The 20,344-nt window shown below is 40.6% G+C and overlaps 1 long non-coding RNA gene across 1 annotated transcript; it reads left to right on the top strand.

The window, feature by feature from the left end:
• Positions 1-493: 493 nt before the first annotated feature.
• On the top strand, positions 494-5,074 carry LOC131273866 (uncharacterized). Its single transcript, XR_009181034.2, has 2 exons — positions 494-817; positions 4,543-5,074. It is a non-coding gene; the product is annotated as an uncharacterized lncRNA (long non-coding RNA).
• Positions 5,075-20,344: the final 15,270 nt, after the last annotated feature.

The following is a 20,344-nucleotide window of genomic DNA, read 5'->3' on the forward strand; positions in this document are numbered from 1 at the left end:
TGTACCTGTGGGGGAGTGCTGAAAACCCAATTTAATTCGGGAATAACTGGGTTAAATTAACTTAATTAGTTTCTTCCCTGAACTTTCAACATACTTAACAGTGATTAGTTAACTCTCCAGGAAGAGCATGTAATGTGCGGTGTTTTCCAAATTTATTTGACTAAAGGACCCCCTCTCTTTTTGTCACCCCTTTTTAATATATCCAGAACTGGTATTCTGAAAAACACAAATAAAGCTTGGTGAATCTACTTCTCTCTTCAGTGTGGGCTTCATGGGGCTGAAAGGTGAGAGGGTAGGTTTGGAAATGAAGCATTAAAAAATCCATGCACATCCAAGCTATTCCCAATTACGATCTCACCACAAATCCGCTCTTCTCACGCCAAGAATAAAGACAGACCCACAGCTGCAGCGCAGAAATGTGCAACCTTTGACTTTGTCCTGGGGTTAAATACCAGTATTTAGTTGGTGCTGAGGCAGCACTCAGCACCCGTACTGCGTTCTTTCAAAATGAAAAACAAACTCAGGCGGAAAATCCAGGCAAGCAATGTTGTTTGCTATTTTTGGATCTGTGGGAGAGAAAGAAATTTGTGGAAAAGTGTTGTAATAAACGACAAGAGAACAGCACCCCATGAGTACGAAATACACAACGCCTGCTTGCCCTTCCAGACAGTGACTGGCTGGAAGCGACTGGGTGAAGGAGAAACCATCCCGCCAGCCCTGGCGTCCCCTTGCCAGAGGCCACCCGCCTCCCCGACGATGGAATGAAAGCTTGAGTTAGCCTCACCCTGTAAGATCAATCTCCAACCAAACAGCAGTCGTACGTCTGAGATAATTCTAAGTGTTCATCTGGGGGAACAGCGAATGGACGCAAAGATCAGCTCCAGGTGCCCAGGGAGCTCCTTCACCCGGGAGCGCGTGGAGCTGAAGAACGGCCCTTCAGCTGCCTCCGTCTTCTTTGCTGTCCTCTTCCATCCCTTGTTTCTCCACAGAGTCTCTGGTTCTCTAAAGAGGACAGGCCTGAGTCAGGTAGAGTCATCAGGAGCTGATGGTAGGTGGCAATGTCCCCTCCAGGAGGGCCCGGGGACCTGGGGGTGTCACCTGCAGAGAGGTTGAGTCCCAGGCACAAACTGAGTTGTAGGCTCTGACAAGGTGGGCCAAGTGGGGGCCGGGAGATGGGCAAAGACAAACTATGACTCCAAAACTCAGAGGAAGGAAATAAGGCTCAGGGCAGTTACGGCGTTAAGAGGGAGTGCCGGGATTCAATTCTAGGCCTGCGTTACTCTAAGGTGTATGTCCTTTCTGCCACATCAAGCTCCATCCTTTCTTCTAGACTGAGATATAAATTACTAATTCAGAACTCTCTGCCGGAGGGGAGGTTTTGAGTTGTGATTGCAATTAAAAGGGGAAGAAGAGGTAGGAAGAACCCAGATTTATTTTTATGATTTGGAATATTGAGTGAAGGAGTCAGCATCCTTCAAAAGGAAATAAGAGGATAAGGAGAGAAAGGCAGAAAAAAAGCTAAACAAAGCCCAGGAAATATACTATACTAATACCTTAAGATGCTAATGAACTGAAACAAAGATCCTGAGGCGAAAAAATCAAGGATACAAATTGTGAGCAAAGAGAAGGGTTGATATTCTTTGCTGGACATTGTCACTGACAGGGACAGAGGAGGCTCTAGATTTCATCTTCATTCGTAGCTGAGGACGCTGAGGCTAGAGGCACACAAAGTTGGTGATAGAGCTAGGACTAACCTTTTGCCTCCCGGCTAGAGGTCCAGGGCTCTTTTCTCTACATTACCTCTCTTGAGAAGGAACTAAAGGACTAAACTGGGAAAATCATGTGAAAAGTTAAAGGAGTAATGATGGAAGTGATGAATGCACAACGATGTGATTATATCAAATACCATTGATTGTACACGTTGGATGAATTGTAGCTTTATTAATATGTATCAATAAAATTGATTTGTTAAAAAAAAAAAAAAGCTAGAGGAGACCCAAATAGTGAGTGGTTTAGGCTTGACACTGGTGGATGTGGCACTCCTAGAAACTGAACGGCCCTGAGTGACGAGAGATGCAATGTTAAGACACTGGGAATGAAGGATTTGGGGCTGCAACCTCCTTGAAGGTTTCAAGCAAGAGAATTAGTTATGCCCAGAAAAATTATTTATTTCAAATGTGTATTGAACTTTCGATGCTGGCTGTGCGGGCACGAGGTGCAAAGAGTTTGAAGACAGCAGCCTTCAGGAATTCAATCGCCCACCCAGGAAGGCAGCAGTTCCAAAGATATCCCAATTCAGCGCAGAGTGGGGGTAGTCGAGTTTACACAAGAAAGTGAGCCCCAAGGAGGAATGGAAAGAAAGAAGGGAAACTGGAAAAATCTAAGAAGGGTGTGCACAAAGCAAAATAATGTTTAACATTATGAGTCTGAAATTTGAGAATGGAGGGTTAGGTACTCCATCCAAATGGAAATCCATCTTATAAACCATGTGCAAAGGCTCACCGTCTTTGAGTATAAAATATTACACTTCCTTTACCTTTAAAAAAAATAAAAGACTGATACATACAAATGGGAAAAAAAACATCCAAGCACCAAATAAAGGATTCAAATTAAAAGTCTCATAATCACTATCACCATCATGGCTCCTCTCCCCACTATTAATTTGTACTTCAGAAAAATAAGTTATGGTTGTACAAATTATTATAAACATATCACATACACAGAGATCACATACTTTAAATAATGTATATACAAGGATCATATAATACCCACTTTGCAGTACTCTCTTGTTGCTTTATGTAGTAATGTATCTCAGAGCTCAACACATCTTTTTTTTTAATGTTTGCAGAGTAATATGCTGTATAGTTTATATATATGTATATTTTAAAATTTAGTATGTTGTATAGGCTAATCATCATTTATTTAACAATCCACTGTTGTTGGGCATTTGAGTTGATGTTTCTGCTGTTACATACAGTGGGAATGAGCATACTTGGCGTATTCCTTACCCTAGGCAAATGTTTGGCAGTGGAATTGCGGGATCAAGGTACAGGTACATTTAACACGTTGAAGGATATCCTGAAATTGTCCTTCCAAAAGGCGATACTAACCTACATTCCCAGCACAGGATGCAGGTATGACTTTCCCCACCCTCCCTAATACTGCATATTATTGAACATTTTCATGCATGCCAATCTGCTAGGTGGGAAATGGCATCTCATTATTGCTTTCCCTTGAAAGGAGTAAGGTATATAAGGCTTATCATCTTTTCACATGTTTATTAGACACTTTGATTCTTTTTCATTGTTCTGCCTGTTATTTTTGTCCAATTTTTCTTTGGTGTTGTCTTTTACTCTTTGATTTGTATGATTTCTTTATATATTAAAGAATTAGCCTTTTAGTATTTTATGTGTTCCAAATACTTTTTCCCAGTTTGTCGTTTATCTTTTCACCTGTACATATACTTATTCTTACTTTTTGTATTTTGCTTTTTATTATGGAAAAATAAAACATACCAAAAAAAGTGGAAAGAATAGAATAATGAATTCCCATGTACCCATTACCAAGTTTTACCAATTAGCAGCTCCTGTTTCATTTCTACCCTCACCCCAGCCCAGATTATTTTGAAGCAGATCCTAGACATCACATCATTTTATCTATAAGAATTTCAATATGTATCTCTAAAGGACAGAGACTTTTTTTTTCAAGCTTCAAATATTTATTAATCAGTGTAAACCCAAACATGATACACAAACATGATTTTGTGTATTTTGAGGGGAAATATTTCCGGGTTAAGTGGAAAATTGTGCGGATGGCTTCTGGAAAAACTTCATGTTAAGCAGCTTTAAAAGGAAACATTTCCTTTAGAATTCTGGGGCTTCTTTCTTCAGTTTGCTGTAATCCACATTCCCTGAGTAGAACTTGTATTGTTCATGGGGTCGCAGTTTGTTCCAGGGTTCTGGGTTATTCTTTCTGTCCAACTGACATCTGGATTGAACACTGCCAGATGCAAGACATACAGTGCTGCTCCACTAGCTCCAGTTCCAATAAAAACAAAGAGGGGGCCCAAGCTCGGTGCTTCTTGGCCTGCCCGACGATCTGGTGGAGCATGTTTGCAACAGAGGCCTCGAGTGTGGAAGAGCGAAGAACTAAGTTTCAGGACCCAGGACTTAGCAGTCTCTCAAGGACAGAGACTTGTAAAAATTTAATTGTAATACTATTATCACAGGTGTATGGTATTAAAAACATAAAACTGCTAATTTCCATGCAAATTTATCAATAATTTTCTCTGTGGTTTCTGGGTTTTGTGCCATACTTAGAAAGACCTTCATTACCATTACAAGATGATAAATGACTTCACCCAATATTTTCTTCTTGTACTTGCCTTTTTTCTTAAAAAAAATATTTAAGTTTAAAATTATTGTCTAGGGTATACTAAATTCTGGGAAGAGACAGAGCAATGGAGTAATCAGAGCCAAGAGAGATTAATTCCTCTGCCCACACTTCTTACCCTCTTTCTCACCTATCTCGTCTACTTCTCAGGTACTTCTACAACACGTGCTTCAAGACCCAGCTCCACTTGCTCCGCCTCTGTGCAGCCTTCCCTGACCTCACCACAGAGTCACCTCTGGACTCGCCAACTTCTAGATTTCCCTTTTATGTTTTTCCTTCCTTGCTTCCTTCCTTCCTTCCTTCTTTCATTCCTTCCTTCCTCCCTTCCTCCCTCCCTCAGGATTGAACCCAGGACCTCATACATGGGAAGCAGGTGCTCAACCACTTGAGGTACATCTGCTCCCATTTTATTTTTAATAACAGCTTTTTTGATATATCATTTACATACCATCACGTTCTCCCTCTTAAAATATACACTTCAGTGACTTTTAGTATTTTCAAATAATGAAACCATTACCGCCATCTAATTTAGAAGTTTTTCACCACCCCAAAAAGAAATCCCATAACCATTAGGCAGTCTCCTCATTTTCTTTGTCCCCCAGACCCTGGCAACCACTAATCTACTGTCTTGTCACTATGGATTCCCAGGACATTTCATATAAATGGAATTATGCAGCGTGTGACCTTTTGTGTCTGGCTTCTTTACTGCTTTCATAGTTTCATTTTTACATTTTACAATATATTCCTTTGGAATTTATTTTGATGGAAGAAGTGGAGTTATATACCTTGTTCTTGCTTTTTATTTCCCTAAATAGTCTGGTCATTATCCCCACACTTTTTTTTTTGATAATATATCTTTCATCTCATGCATTGGGAATCTCACCATTATCATCTACTAAATTCCCATGTGTATTGGGTCTATTTCTAGATTCTCTGTTTTATTCCATTGATCAATCTAACTCTTTCTTTAGAACCAAACTGTTTTTGATTCCTGTAACTTCAAAATGCATTTAAATATTTAAACTGACAATCCTCCTTCATCCTTCAGTATCTTTCTGCTCATATTTTCCCTGGTTATTCTTTCTCCTTTATTTCCACAGATGAACCCAATATCATCTTATAAAATGTTTAATTTTTTAAAATATTTTTATTGAAATCACATTGAATTTAGAAATTAATTTAGGAAGAATTAATTCATCTTATTTTTTTTAAATAAGTTCTGCCTGTTTCAGGTTAATTAGTGGTAGTGTTGCTTTTGTAAATGGGATATTTCATCATATTTTCTAACTGTTTAACAATTTTTTGATTTGGACATTTTTCTCAGCCTGAAAACTGTAAGCTAATAAATTCCCATTGTTAAGCCAACCCATATCATGGTATCTGCTTTCGGCAGCCTTAGCAAACTAAAACACAAGGCAATGATTTGGTCACATGTCTGTCATCATCCAGCAGACTAACCTGGGCTCATTCACAGGGTTGTAGTCTCTGAGGATTTCCAAAAAAGACAAAAGAAGGCAACGACTTGCCTTGTGTTTGCTAAAGTCCCATTGGCTAAAGAAAGTCACATAGTCAAAATCAGATTCAAGGTGTGAAGAATTATACTGTACCTCTGCAAGGAGTTGCAAAATATTGTGACCATTTTTGTAATTTCCTACAGCTTCTAACATTTTTTAGTTGATTCCCTTCAGATTTCTGGTTATTCTTTTGTATCATTTACAAGTAATAACTATTCTTTTGGATGCCTTGCAATTTTATCTCTTAAGTTCTTATCTTAATTATGCTGGTTAGGACTTCAAGAACATCATTAAAGTATAACGTTTTCCTTCTAATTTTAATGGGAATTGAGGTATGATGCTGGACATGTATAATGGCAAGAAAGAAATCTATTCCTAAGACACTAAGATCTTCTGTTTTTTTGTTTGTTTTGATTTCAGTTTGTTTCTTTAATCAGATATGATGATCAGTTTTATCAAATAGTGTTTCAAAAATTATTTTATATATATTTTATATATAAATATATATATTTATATATTCAAATATATTTATATTTGAAATTATTATATTTTTTTCTTTTGGATCTATTAATATAGTGGCATATTGATAAACTATCAATATGAATAATGAGCCATTCTTGCAATCTTGTAATGAGCCTCGGTTGGTTGAGGTGTGTTTTTTTGTTACTGCTGGTATATAGAAAAATTGTTGTTTATTTTATATACTTATTATGCATCTAGCAATTTTACTAAATTCTCCTATTTTAGTAGTTTGTTAGTTGATGCTTTGAATTCCAGGAAGATGATTATATTAGCTAGGAAAAAAATGAACAATTTCATTTCTTATTTATTTTTTTAACTTAAAAAAATGAGATATAATTTATATACCATAAAATTCACCGTTTTAGGGGAGCAGATGTGGCTCAAGTGGTTGGGTGCTTGCTTCCCACATGGAAGGTCCTGGGTTCAGTTCCTGATACCTCCTAAACAAGAACAAAAACAGACAACAAGCAGAACAAATGCAAATACCAACTCAGGGGAGCCAATGTGGCTCAGTGGATGAGCACCAGCTTTCCACTTGCCAGGTCCCGGGTTCAACCCCAGCCCATGGCCCCACACACAAAAAAATCACCATTTTAAAGTGTACTTTTAAATGTTTACAATTTAGTGGTTTTTAGTATATTTCCTGTACCGATTAGCAGTCATTCCCTATTTCTTCCCAACATTCACTCCCTCTCCCAGTCCTAGGCAACCACTAATCTATTTTCTGTTTCTATGGATTTGCCTATCCTGGACATTTCATATCATTTCTGGCTGTGTCTGCTTCTTTCACTCAGCATAATGTTTTCAAGGTTCATCCATGTTCTAGCACGTACCACTGCTTCATTCCTTTTTATGGCTGAAAATAGTCCAATGTATGGATATACCATATTTTCTTTCTTTATTCATCAGTTGATACACATTTATGTTGTTTCCATTTGGGGATATTATGAATAATGTGACTATAAACACTCATGTACAAGTTTTTATGTGAACTTGTGTTTTTAGTTCTCTTAGGTATTTACCTAGGAGTGAAATTGCTGGGTAATATGGTAACTCTTTAACTTTTTGAGAAACTACCAAACTGTTTTCCAAGCCAGCTACACTATTTTACATCCCCAAAAGCAGTGTAGGAGAGTACCAATTTCTCCACATTCTCACCAACACTTGTTACTGTCTCTCTTTTTTATTATAGTCAACCTAGTGGCTAAGAAGTGGTACTTCATTGCAGTTTTGCTTTGCATTTCACTAGTTTTGAATGCTGCTGAATATTTTTTCATGTATTTATTGGCCATTTGTATATCTTTTCTTTTTTTTTTTTTGAGAAATATCTATTCAAATCCTTTGCCCATTTTAAAATCAGGTGATTTGTCTTTTTATGTTGAGTTGTAAGAGTTTTAAGAATATTCTGGATACTAGACACTTAACAGACACATGATTTGGAAATATATTTATCCTTCTGTGGGTTATGTTTTTACTTTCTTGATATTGCCCTTTGAAGCACAAAAGATTTTATTTTGATGAAGTCCAATTTATTTGTTTTCCTTTGGTTACTTGTGCTTTTGATGTCTTCTTTCATCAATGCAGATTTACACCTGTGTTTCCTTCTAAGCATCTTATGGTTTTAGCTCTTACTTTGGGGTTTTGATCCATTTTGAGTTAATTTTTGTTTATGATGTTATTAATAGTTAGAGGTCTAACATTATTCAGTTGCTTGTGGTCATCGCATTTGTTTTTATTTAACTGCATTGGCTAAAACTCCAGTTATTTTTGAATAGTAGAGATAAACTACTTCTTGTTAACTAGAAAGTCTAAGTACAATTAAATAATACTTGCAAAACATATCTGTACATACTATTTATCAAAGTAAGATAGCCCCCTTTGCTCACTATTCTAGTTAGCAAATATATTTTTAAAAAGCATGACTGGGTGTTGAAATCTATCCAATGCTTTTGTGGCATCTTCTGAGTTGATTCTCACATCCTCCTCCTCCTTCATTCTGTTTATCTAGTGAATTACATTTTACGTATTCTGGTGTTGAAATATCCTTTCATTCTTGGGATAAACCTTACCCAGTCATTATTATTTTTCTTTTAATGCATTGTTAGATTCAGTTTGCTGGTATTTTATTCAGACTGTTAGTATCTTTTTATAAATGAGCTCAACATGTATTTTTAAATTTCCTCTGCTTTCCTTATTTCTGGTATTAGGGCATGCTAGCTCAGGAGTAGTTGTACAAGGTAGGAAGTATGTGTTCCTTGAAAGTGAGATAGAGCTTAATCATTGGGTCACAGGAACTGGTCCCTTTTGGTAAATAGATCTTTGGCAATCATTTCAGTTTCTTCTGTGGTTATTGTTTTAGCCAATATTTCTTTTTCTTTTTGGGTCAGTCTAACATAAAAACAGAAAAATTTATGAACAGTTTGATGAAATATCACAAATCAACACCCAGGTCAAGAAATTTAGAATTACCAATATCACCCCCGCTAATTCCCATAGTAATTCAACCCAGTCTCTACCCCATCTCTTCTTTCCAAAGGTAATTATTGGGAAGTGGATGTGGCTCAAATGATAAGAGTGTCTGCCTACCACATGGAGGGCCCAGGGTTCAATTCCCAGGGCCTTCTGACCCATGTGGTAAAATGGCCCACGCGTTGTGCTGCTGCGCAAGGAATGCCGTGTCACAGAGGGGTGTCCCCGCATAGGGGTGCCCCACACACAAGGAATGCACCCCACAAGGAGAGCCACCCCTCGTGAAAAAAAGTGCAGCCCACCCAGGAGTGGTGCTGCACACACAGAGAGCAGATGCAGCAAGATGATGCAACAAAAAAGAGACGTAGTTTCCTAGTGATGCCTGATAATGCAAGGAGATGCAGAAGAACACACAGTGAATGGACACAGAGAGCAGACAATGGGGAGGAGGGGAGAGAAATAAATAAAATAAATCTTAAAAAAACAAAGGTAATTATGATCTTAACTTTTATGGTAATTATTTCCTTGCTTTTCTTTATAGTTTTACTTTGTAAGCAAGGAACCTTAAACAATATAGTTTGTTTTTGCCTATACTTGAACTTTATATAAATGAAATTATACAATTTAGATCCTTTGGGATGTGGCTTCTTTCACTAAACAATATGTTTTTAAGATTCACTCAAGTTATGTTTAGTTGTGGTTATTCTTTTACTTTGCTAGTTAGTATTTCATATGAATATACCACCATCCATTGATTCATTCTTCTGTTGAGGGACTGGGGCACTTTCCAGTTTCGTACTACTACAAATAGAGCTGCTATGTCTTGTCTTTGTCACTTGGAATCACTGTTGAGTATACTCTTACAAATGATATTGCTGGGTCATAAGATATGTGTAACTTTGATTTTAGTAAATATTATTAACATCTTTTCAAAGTATTATGTCAATTTAAACTACTAACAGCAAAATATAAGAGTACTTGCTCATATCCTTAACAATTGGTAGTGCTAGGTTTTTAAATTTTACCCATTCTGGTGGGTATGTAATTGTACCTGGTTATGGCTTTTATTTGCATTTTCCTTATTAATAATGATAGGTATCTTTTCATATGATTATTATTCATTTCAATATATTTTAAAGAAGCACCTGTTCAAATCTTTTGCCCATTTTTCTTTGGAGTTGACTGTCTTTTTCTTATTGGTTTGTAGGATTTATTTATGTATTCTTTGTATGAGATCTTTATGGGCTATATATGTTGCAAATGTCTTCTCAATACTCTGTATTTTTTAAACAGATGTCCAACTATTCAGTCTGTGAATTAAGTTGTAATTTGAATGTAGTGAGGTTGATCAATCTTTTCCTATGGTTAATATTTTTAAGTAGTCTTTTCCTACTTTGAAGTCATGAAGCTCTTCTCCTATAGAAGTTTTAGAATTTTTTGCCTTTTATATTTAAGTCTATGATTTTTTTTTTTTTTTTGGTATTGGAGCTGGGGATTGAACCCAGAACTTCATATGTGGGGAGTCAGGGCTCAACCACTGAGCCACCTCAGCTCCTCTGAGTTGGTTTTTTTTGTTTGTTTGCTTGTTGTTTGTTTTTAGGAGGCACCAGGAACTGAACCTGGGACCTCCCATGTGGGAAGCAAGCACTCAATTGCTTGAGCCACATCTGCTCCCCAGAATGAATTTTTATGTATGATGTGAGATAAGGATCAAGATCCCTCCCCTACCCCTATAATTATCCCATTGTCCCAGTATCATTTATTTAAAAGATTATATTTTCTGTACTCCTTTGTCATAAATCAAATATCCGTATATGCATTAATCTCTTTCAGGACTTCTTGTTCTATTCCACTGGCCACTTTGTCTATCCTTGTGCCAAAATTATACAGTTTTGATTACTAGAGATTTAAATATAGAGCAGAAAAAAATCTTCCCACTTTGTTGTTCTTCAAGTTTGTCTAGTTTATTCTTGGTCCTTTGTATTTCCATCTAGAATCAGCTTGTCAAATTTCAAAGAAACTTAGATTTTAATTGGCTCCCAAATTAAAAAAAAAAAAAGCCAAAACACTGTACTAGACCTTCTGAATAACAATTTGATCTATTATTTCTTGCTTTCACTGACAAACATCTATAGTACTCCTGCCTTAGGTAAAGTAATTAAGCAAATTAAAAAATGTCTCTGAGATGAGCCAAATCCCTGAGCCTCACAAAACATTTTGTCTTAGGAATTGCCTTCTTATCAGAGTGGACCTATAGGAACATCTTCAGTTCAGGATAGATCATTCCTCTCACACATCCAACAGTAATGGTACTTTCCTGATAGTTTTCAAAGGACAACAGAAAGAACTTCAGTAAAGTTATTTGTGAAAGGACACAAATTATTTACAGGATAAAACTTAATAGGTACAAAATATATATACAAAGTATACTTATTCAAAATCTGACTATTTTCAGTCTACCCTGTTTGCTTAGGACCCCAATTCTTTTTTTTTTTTTAAGGATTTATTTTTATTTTATTTCTCTCCTCCCCCCACCCCCATTGTCTGCTCTCTGTGTTCATTCACTGTGTGTTCTTCTGTGTCCACTTGCGTTCTTGTCAGCAGCACTGGGAATCTATGTCTCTTCTGTTGTGTCATCTTGCTGCATCAGCTCTGTGTGTGTGTGGCACCACTCCTGGGCACACTGCACTTTTTTCACGTGCGGTGGCTCTCCTTGAGGGGTGCACTCCTTGCACGTGGTGCTCCCCTAGGCAGGGGACACCCCTGAGTGGCACAGCACTCCTTGAGCACATCAGCACTGCTTGTGGGCCAGCTCACCACACGGGCCAGGAGGCCCTGGGTTTGAACCCTTAGGACCCCAATTCTTTGCTCCATTTCCTCTTTCCACTCTTGTAGGTCTTCTTAGCTCCAATGTTTTCTTCAACTCAAGGCTTTTGTCTTTAACTGCCCATGGTGCTTCCCTTCCTTCGGGCCTTCTGAGTCTTTGTTCCCTTTGGTCTTATCGTCATCTACTGGCAGAATCAGACTCCTCTAAGTATTAAAGACACATCTGAGTTCTCAAGTGGATCTTCTCAAGTCACTGAACAAAGCTCAAGAGCTTTTGCATATTTCAAAGATTTATTTTTATTTATTTCCCTCCCCTTCCCCCCTGTTGTCTGCTCTGTGTCCATTTGCTGTATGTTCTTCTCTGTCTGCTTGCATTCTTGTCAGCAGCACTGGGAAACTGCGTCTCTTTTTTTGTTGTGTCATCTTGCTGTGCCAGCTCTCCATGTGTGCAGCACCACTCCTGGGAGGGCTGCACTTTTTTCGCACGGGGTGGCTCTCCTTGCGGGGTGCAGTCCTTGCGCATGGGGCACCCCTACAGGGGGGCGCCCTGCATGGCATGGCACTCCTTGCACACGGCAGCACTGTGCGTGGGTCAACTCACCACATGGGTCAGGAGGCCCTGGGTATTGAACCCTGGACCCTCCATATGGTAGGCGGATGCTCTATCAGTTGAGCCACATCCGCTTCCCTGCTTTTGCATATTTGAGAGAACATATCTGGGAAGCAGTTCACCAGAAAGCTATTTGACAACCTTGTTAGTTAGTTCACAGTTCTGAATCTCATTTTAAATGAGAGAAAAATGCCTGGAGTTTGAGGGCAGAGCTGGGATTGTAGTTCAAAGTTTTTGGCTTGTCCATTATGCAATTAACGAACTCACCTGATTATTAATGATAAAATAAATCTTGCAGTAGTCTAGGTGCTTGTAAAGGAAACACTACCCATGCTTTAACCATTCATTTCTATATGAGATGTATTTTTCCTTTCTAATTAAGCCATGCTTTCTACATAAATCTTGAAACTTACAGAAAAGTATAGCAAATTTAAACACTAGCCATAACCTTACACTTAGATATTCTCACTCATTAATTTGGTGTAAGGTTTCAGGCTTTCTGAATGAATAGCTGATATTATACACTATTATTCATAACTTTATTTTCTGCTTAAAATGATATCAAAAGCAAGTTTCTATGTCTAAAATTTTAATATTTGATGACCATAAATTATACCTTTATATCATAAAGAAATGAACAGTTTCCCTTTTATTAAACTGCAACTTGTTTCCAATTTCTACACTACTGTAAATAACATTGATATGAAAAACCTTGTGCATGTCTGTATTTCAGCTTATTTCCATAGGCAAAATATGTATCTGATAAGGAGCTTGTATATAAAGAATATATAAAGAACTTCTATAATTCAATAGTGAGAAGGCAAACAAGCCAACTATTTAATGAGCAAAATATGTGCATAATTTACCAGAGAATATAGACTTAAGGTAAATAAACACATGAAAGCATTAGTCATTCATCATCAGGGAAACACAAATTAAAAGGAAAATGAAATAATTCTACACATCTTCTAAAATGGTTAATCCTTTAAAAACTGACAGTACAAAGTTTGGCAATGAAATGGAGCAACTAGAATTCTTATACTTTGCTGGTGGGAATGAAAATAACCTGACCCTTTGGGAAACAGTTTATCAGTTTCTTATAAAGTTAAACTTCTATTACCATACAAGTCAGCAATTCTCCTTGCAGAAACTAACTGAGATTCTGCTGCCAAGAGAAGTAAAAACTTTGTCCACACAAAGACCTGTATGTGAATATTCCTAGCACTTAAATAACAATTAAGCGCCAATTATTATTTCATAATAGTCCTAATCTGGAAACAACCTAATGTCCATCAATCAGTGAATAGATTTTTTAAAAAAAATTTTAATGTGCCTATGCAATGTAATATTTCTCAGCAATAAAAATGAATGAGTAGCAACATGAATAAATCTCAAAATTATGCTGATAAGCCAGGCACAAAATTTTATCTACTAAATATTCCACTTATAGCACATTCTAGAAAAGGCAAAACTATAGTGATAGAAAGTAGATCAATGATTTCCAGGGGCTAGGAGTAGGGATAAGAACTTGATTGCAAAAGAATGATCTATCTTGATTGTTGTGGTGGTTACAGTGCTGTATACATTTGTTAAAATGTATTAAACTGTACACTTAAATTGAATTTTTATGTGTAAATTACAGCTTAATAAAGCGGATTTTTAAAAATGTTCTTTTTAAGCTGATTTTTTAAAATAAAGAATAGTTCTGAGGTTTCTTTATTTTTTTAATTTATTTTTAATTTTTTATTTTTGCTTGGGCAGCTGACCTGATAGAGAACCTGAGAACAGATTGCAGAATTCAGAAAAAGAAGTAGGACTCCAGGGCTGTGCAGTGCGGGGGACGGTGTCAGGATAATGACTTCTGGTTTGGGAGTGTTAATAGGATTGAATTAATGAGAACACAGAGAGGCAAAAGAGACATAAGAAAATGAGGGGGGAAACTATGTAATAAAAAAGAAAAAGAGAGCAGGAGATTGAGAATAAGGAAAGACTTGATATTTTGTACAAATACTTTTTTGTGATATCTATTTTCTTCTCAATTTCTTTTTTTTTTTTTTTTTTCCTCTTCATTCTCTTGGTCTCTCCTTTTCCTGGAGGGTCTTGAAGTTGGGGGATTACTGGATTCCTCTAGGTTCTTGGTTATGTCACACAAAAGAATTTAAGAACATGCCAGTTTAACTAGGCCAGTAAAAAGAATTTATTGAGAACTGGGAGAAGAGAACTAAGTTTATTGAGAAATGGGAGGAAAGAACAGGATTCTACATGGAAATATTGACACAGGCTTCTCTAGGCAGAGAGAACATTTGGGGTGGAGAAACTACCTTTAAGGCCACTCCTCACTCCTCCCCCTGCTTTTTTTTTTTTTAAAGATTTATTTATTTATTTAATCCCCCCCCCCTTCCCCGGTTGTCTGTTTTCTGTGTCTGTTTGCTGCCTCTTGTTTCTTCGTCCGCTTCAGTTGTCGTCAGCGGCTTGGGAAGCGTGGGCGGCGCCATTCCTGGGCAGGCTACGCTTTCCTTCGCGCTGGGCGGCTCTCCTTATGGGAGGACTCCTTGCGCGTGGGGCTCCCCTACGCGGGGGACACCCCTGCGTGGCAGGGCACTCCTTGCGCGCATCAGCACTGCGCATGGGCCAGCTCCACACAGGTCAAGGAGGCCCGGGGTTTGAACCGCGGACCTCCCATGTGGTAGACGGACGCCCTAACCACTGGGCCAAGTCCGTTTTCCCTCCTCCCCCTTCTCAACCTCACTGTCCTCATTGGTTGCCCCACCTGTTAGTTTTCAGTGGGCCAGTGATGAGGCCTTTTGTTTGGGGTTATCCGGGACCAATGGGGAGGCCTGTTTGGAAATATCCAGGGCCTCCCCTTGACCCCAGAAAGGGTTCCAAGGAAACGGGACGTGGTAGTCAGGATCTGGGAAGAGCTCTCTGGTTTTGTTTTTAGTGGTAGGAATTTCTGGGCGCTATTGTCTGCCGGCTCTCAGCTGTCACCTGTCTTCTCGTTTACTAAACTACATCGGTTTTACACACCATAATGACCATTCTGTGCTTCCAAAAATCTCCCTCTAAATAGACACACACACACTCCAACATGCCAGCTAAAAAAACAAACAAATAAGAACAATGGGAGAAAAGGAAACTAAGAAAACAAAAAGGTAAAGTTTGGCACCTGCTCTCAAGTCCATTAGTAGTAGGTTTCACTTTTTTTGTTGTTGGTTTTTATAAAGGGTATTTATTTGGGGTAGGAGCTCACAGATACCAGGCCATTAAGCATGAGTTACTTCCCTCACCAAAGTCTATTTCCATGTGTTGGAGCAAGGCGGCTGCTGACGTCTGCCAGGGTTCAGGATCCCTGGGTTCCTCTCTTCCCGGGGCTTACTTCTCTTTTCTCTGTGTGCTTACTTTCTGGGGCTCTAATTTAAGACTTCAACAACATCAAAACTCAACATCAAAAACCTCTCACATTTTTTTTTTAAGGTTTATTTTTTCCCTCCTCACTGCACTGCCTGCCTGCCACTGTTTTTGCTGTCTGTGTCTATTCACTGTGTGATCTCTTTTGTCCCTTTCTTTTTGTTTTCTCTTCTCGTTTTCTCTTCTAGGCTTCACCGGGATTCGATCCCAGGGACCTCTGATATGGGAGGGGGGTACCCTGTCGCTTGTGCCTCTTCAGTTCCTGGTTTCTGTCACATCTTGCCTTGACTCTCCCCTGCATCTTTTTGTTACATCGTCATCTTGCTGCGTCTCTCCCCGCGGACCTGGCTCGCCTTTACCAGGAGGCTGCAGGGATCAAACCTGGGCCTTGCCGTGTGGTAGACGGAAGCCCTATCGCCTGAGCCACACCCGCTTGCCAAGGGACCTTTCATTCCTGACCCTTCACACTCTATGGAGAGAAGCAGCAGAAAACTACCAGGTCATTCGCCCTCAGTTTCATAGCGGAATAGGAAAAGAGCTTTATTTATTTATTTAAGATTTATTTATTTATTTAAATCCCCCCCTCCCCCAGTTGTCTGTTCTCTGTGTCTATTTGCTGCGTCTTGTTTCTTTGTCCGCTTCTGTTGTCGTCAGCCGCACGGGAAGTGTGGGCGGCGCCATTCCTGGGCAGGCTGCACTTTTTTTCACGCTGGGCGGCTCTCCTTATGGGGCGCACTCTTTGCATGTGGGGCTCCCCTATGCGGGGGACACCCCTGCGTGGCAGGGCACTCCTTGCGCGCATCAGCACTGCGCATGGCCAGCTCCACACGGGTCAAGGAGGCCTGGGGTTTGAACCGTGGACCTCCCATGTGGTAGACGGACACCCTAACCACTGGGCCAAGTCCGTTTCCCAGGAAAAGAGCTTTAATACCTCCCTTAGGGCCTGCCAAGAACTTCTTTGGGTTTGTTGTGACTAATGAAAGGTTAATGGTGGCATTTTCCTTTCAGCCTGTGTGAGGCAGCCACACAGGGAATGATCCTAATTGAATCAACTGCGAAACTTCAGAAACCTTCCTAACAAATTTGCTCTGGTTTGGGGCTTCTTAACATATAACCACAAAAGGCAATGAGGCTGTGTTGTTGTCATTTCCAACCTGGGGATGAGGAAATTGAAATTCGTAACAGCCATGGGATCTACCCACTCCCCCATGAAGAAGGACAGAAGGACAAATGTGGGTGGGGGGAGCAATCTTTAGTTTGGCGTTTTGTTTTTGTTCTTTTTAAAGATTTATTAATTTCTCTCCCCTCTCCCCCCCCCCCATTGTCTGCTCTCTGTGTCCATTCGCTGTGTGTTCTTCTGTGTTCACTTGCGTTCTTGTCAAGGCGGCACAGGAATCTGTGTCTCTTTGTGTTGCGTCATCTTGCTGCATCAGTTTTCCATGTGTGCGGTGCCACTCCTGGTGGGCTGCATTTTTAGCGTGGGGCAGCTCTCCTTGTGGGGCACACTCCTTGGGGCACCCCTACACAGGGGGCACCCCTGCATGGCATAGCACTCAGCGCACCACACAAGTCAGGAGGCCCTGGGTATCGAACCCTGGACCTCCTATATGGCAGGCAGATGCTCTATCAGTTGAGCCACATCCCGTTGCCTGGCATTTTGTTTTTAGACATGTCTAGAAGAGGCAGACAAGAGCTTCTTGACCTGTTGAAGCTTGGGTTCTATACATGCTGTCAAGACATTGCCTTAATCCTTCCAGCGTTTTGTGGACCAGGTTTGTGGACCTCAGTCACCACTTACTGAAGTGGTTCAGAGAAGATGAGAGGAGAGCTCTCTGGGGTCAGTCAAGGTCCTTTGAGAGAGCTGATGAACAGAGGCCTGCATTCTACCCCAAGTATGCCTCTCCATACTTCGGCTCCAACTTTTGCTCTGCTTCACACATCACACAGCTGGAGAGGGCAGAGCTGGCCTCTGTCTGACTCCAAAGCTTTGCTCTCAACCACTGTACTCTACTGCCTCCTATTCTTTTCGAAAACTTTCCCTATAAGCATGTATTTCTTTGATAATGAGGAAATAAAAAGGAAAGAGGGAAATAAAAAAGAAGGAAAGAGAGTAGGAAGAGCCCCTCTATTTTCTTACGTTCCCAAGAACCTTCCACTCTACTGCATGGGCTCGAGCACTATTAATGCCACCCACTTTCTGGTCCTCTCTCCCACTCCCGTCACTTATTTTCCCCAAGGAAGGAGTCATTCATCTAAATGATGAACTTAGGAGAAAGGAGCAGCAGTGGTGTGCTGGTTAAGTGTTTAGTGAAGTGCTCTGGGAACGGGGAGGAGCCCCAATTTGTAGCATGCATCAGTTTCTATGGTGTGAACATTTCCACCACAGGCTGGTTTCAAGCCACCAGCCAGCTTGTAAAATCCCTGAAAATGTAACATCAAGTGCACCGAGCCATTCTGCGCTGGCCCCGAGGTTATGTGCTTATGGGGGGTCTCAGCCCTTTGCCGTTCAAAGAAAACCAGGTCTCTGCTGCCTTTTGGGGGCCGCCCCTCCGTCCCTCTATTGCTTCCACATCTTCCCAAAAGGCATCGTTTCTCTCCCCTCTCCCCTGGGACACCTAAACCTTTGAAGAGTTTAGGACTTTGAGGAACTTAGCCTTTTGCAAAAACAAAAACAAACAAATGTGTATTAGCAGCTTTTGTTTTCTACCCTGCAATATATAAATGTCATCTGACAAAGGAGCACAAAGTCCTGGCTACCTGCTTGAATGAGAGAAAGGAAAATTCTGATATAAAAAGAATAAGACCCAAACTTTGCTCTCTACTCACGGTCCTCCACCAGCGAAAGGGCATAGACCGCCCTCAGCTCGCGGCTGTCCCCGGTGAGTTCCCCGTAACATCAGGGTCCCATGGGGAGCATCCTTCCAGCCTTTCAAAGACACCCGAGCCTGGTTTCTGAACACAGCTCTGACCTTCCTCTTCAGGAGACTCTTCTCCTTCTAGGTCTGCCTCCCTACATGCGTTGGGGCGACCCCACTGGGCCCTGGGCTGGGGCTCAAGGTGTAGATGTGAGAGCATCGTGCTCGGCAGCCCCGGTGGAACCCCATGGGACAGGAAATTGATCTTTTCCCAAGAAGGGAAGTGTACTCTTTCCAGAAGGAGAGAAGGGTGCTGTCAGAACCCAAGGCTGGGACTTAATGTGTGGTGAGATGCCCTGCGAGGCAGCTATGCTTCAGCCTGAACTTGACCCCAAAGCCAGGCGCCCGTGTCCAGAGCGCCTGATTCAGCTGGTGGGAGCTGTGCCTGCCAGGGTTCTACGGTCGGAACCACGGTGCTGTTCTCTCCTTGGCGTTCCCAGGGCTTGTCCACGGCGCCCCCTGCTGCCTGCTCTTGGCTAACCCAGTGTCTTCTGGATCCTTCCTCAATTTGGTGTTTGAAGCCTATAACCCAGGCCCTCTGGGATGACACAGTGAAGTCAAATAATAGATGTGGAGATGCTTTGGAGAGCGTAAAAAAGAAGACATATGAATTCAGTAGACTATTATTATAAAGCCAAGATTGAGACAGAACTAAGTGCCACCTTGTCTTTGAAACTTAATTTATCCTGCTTGCCTTTCAGTGCCATCCTGTTTCAGGGGGCAGAAATCAATCTGATATATTTGAGCGCTGCCGTTGTAGCTGAGTTTCATTGTACCTAAAGCCAGTGTTTCATTTATTGAACACCTAGTGTGTGCTGGGGCTGGACTAAGCAAGGAAGGTAAAGGGAAGACTCTTGGCCTAGGAGGGGGAATTGGGAAAATCCATACAATGAAGTACTCTTGAGTCTGTTCATAGCAGTGCTGCAAGCTAGATACTTTGCCTATGTTGTCTCCTCACAGCAAGCCTCCGAGATGTGCAGATGAGGGAGTAGAGGGACAGAAAGGCCAAAAACTTTTTCAAAGTCACATGGTTACTATACAGCCAATTACCCTGTTTCTGTTGTTTTTCTCCCTTTGACTTTTTTTCTTTGGTGAGGTGCTGGGACCGGGGATTGAACCCTGGCCCTCGTGTTTGGAAAGCCGGCGCTCAGTCACCGAGCCACATCGGCTCCCCACAGCCAATAACCCAATCCATGTCTATTAGACTCCAAAATTGGTTTTGTCCCCCACTGATCACGCTTCCTCTGCAGAGAAGGTAGTGGGAAAGCGAAAGAAGAGGGGTGAGAAGATGCTGGCTGTAATCTTAGGTGCTCCACCTTCTCTTCGTGATGACAGCACCCCTCTTTTATTGGAGAACTGCCCTTTGGAAAAAAAAAAAAGTGCGCTTCTCCCTTCCTAGGTCCAGAGGGATGGTCCAAGGCCTGGCCAATCATAAATTCTATCCCTCCAGCCACAGGTCTAATCGTGGCCATTCCTGTAACTTTCATCAGCAGAAACTGGGCAAAAGAAGACTTCACTTTCATAGTGGTCACCCAGGGTGACCACGCTATTTAAACTGGGACTGTCTGTGACCACACTGTCCTCTAGCTCATCTGAAAAGAGAAAGAAACCAACTCATAATGAGAAGTCAGAATATATGAGGGCAATCTGTGGGAGAGCAAGAGAGAGAGCAAGAAAAAGAGAGAGAG

Source organism: Dasypus novemcinctus, chromosome 17 (assembly GCF_030445035.2).
Source record: "Dasypus novemcinctus isolate mDasNov1 chromosome 17, mDasNov1.1.hap2, whole genome shotgun sequence".
NCBI classification, from domain to species: domain Eukaryota; kingdom Metazoa; phylum Chordata; class Mammalia; order Cingulata; family Dasypodidae; genus Dasypus; species Dasypus novemcinctus.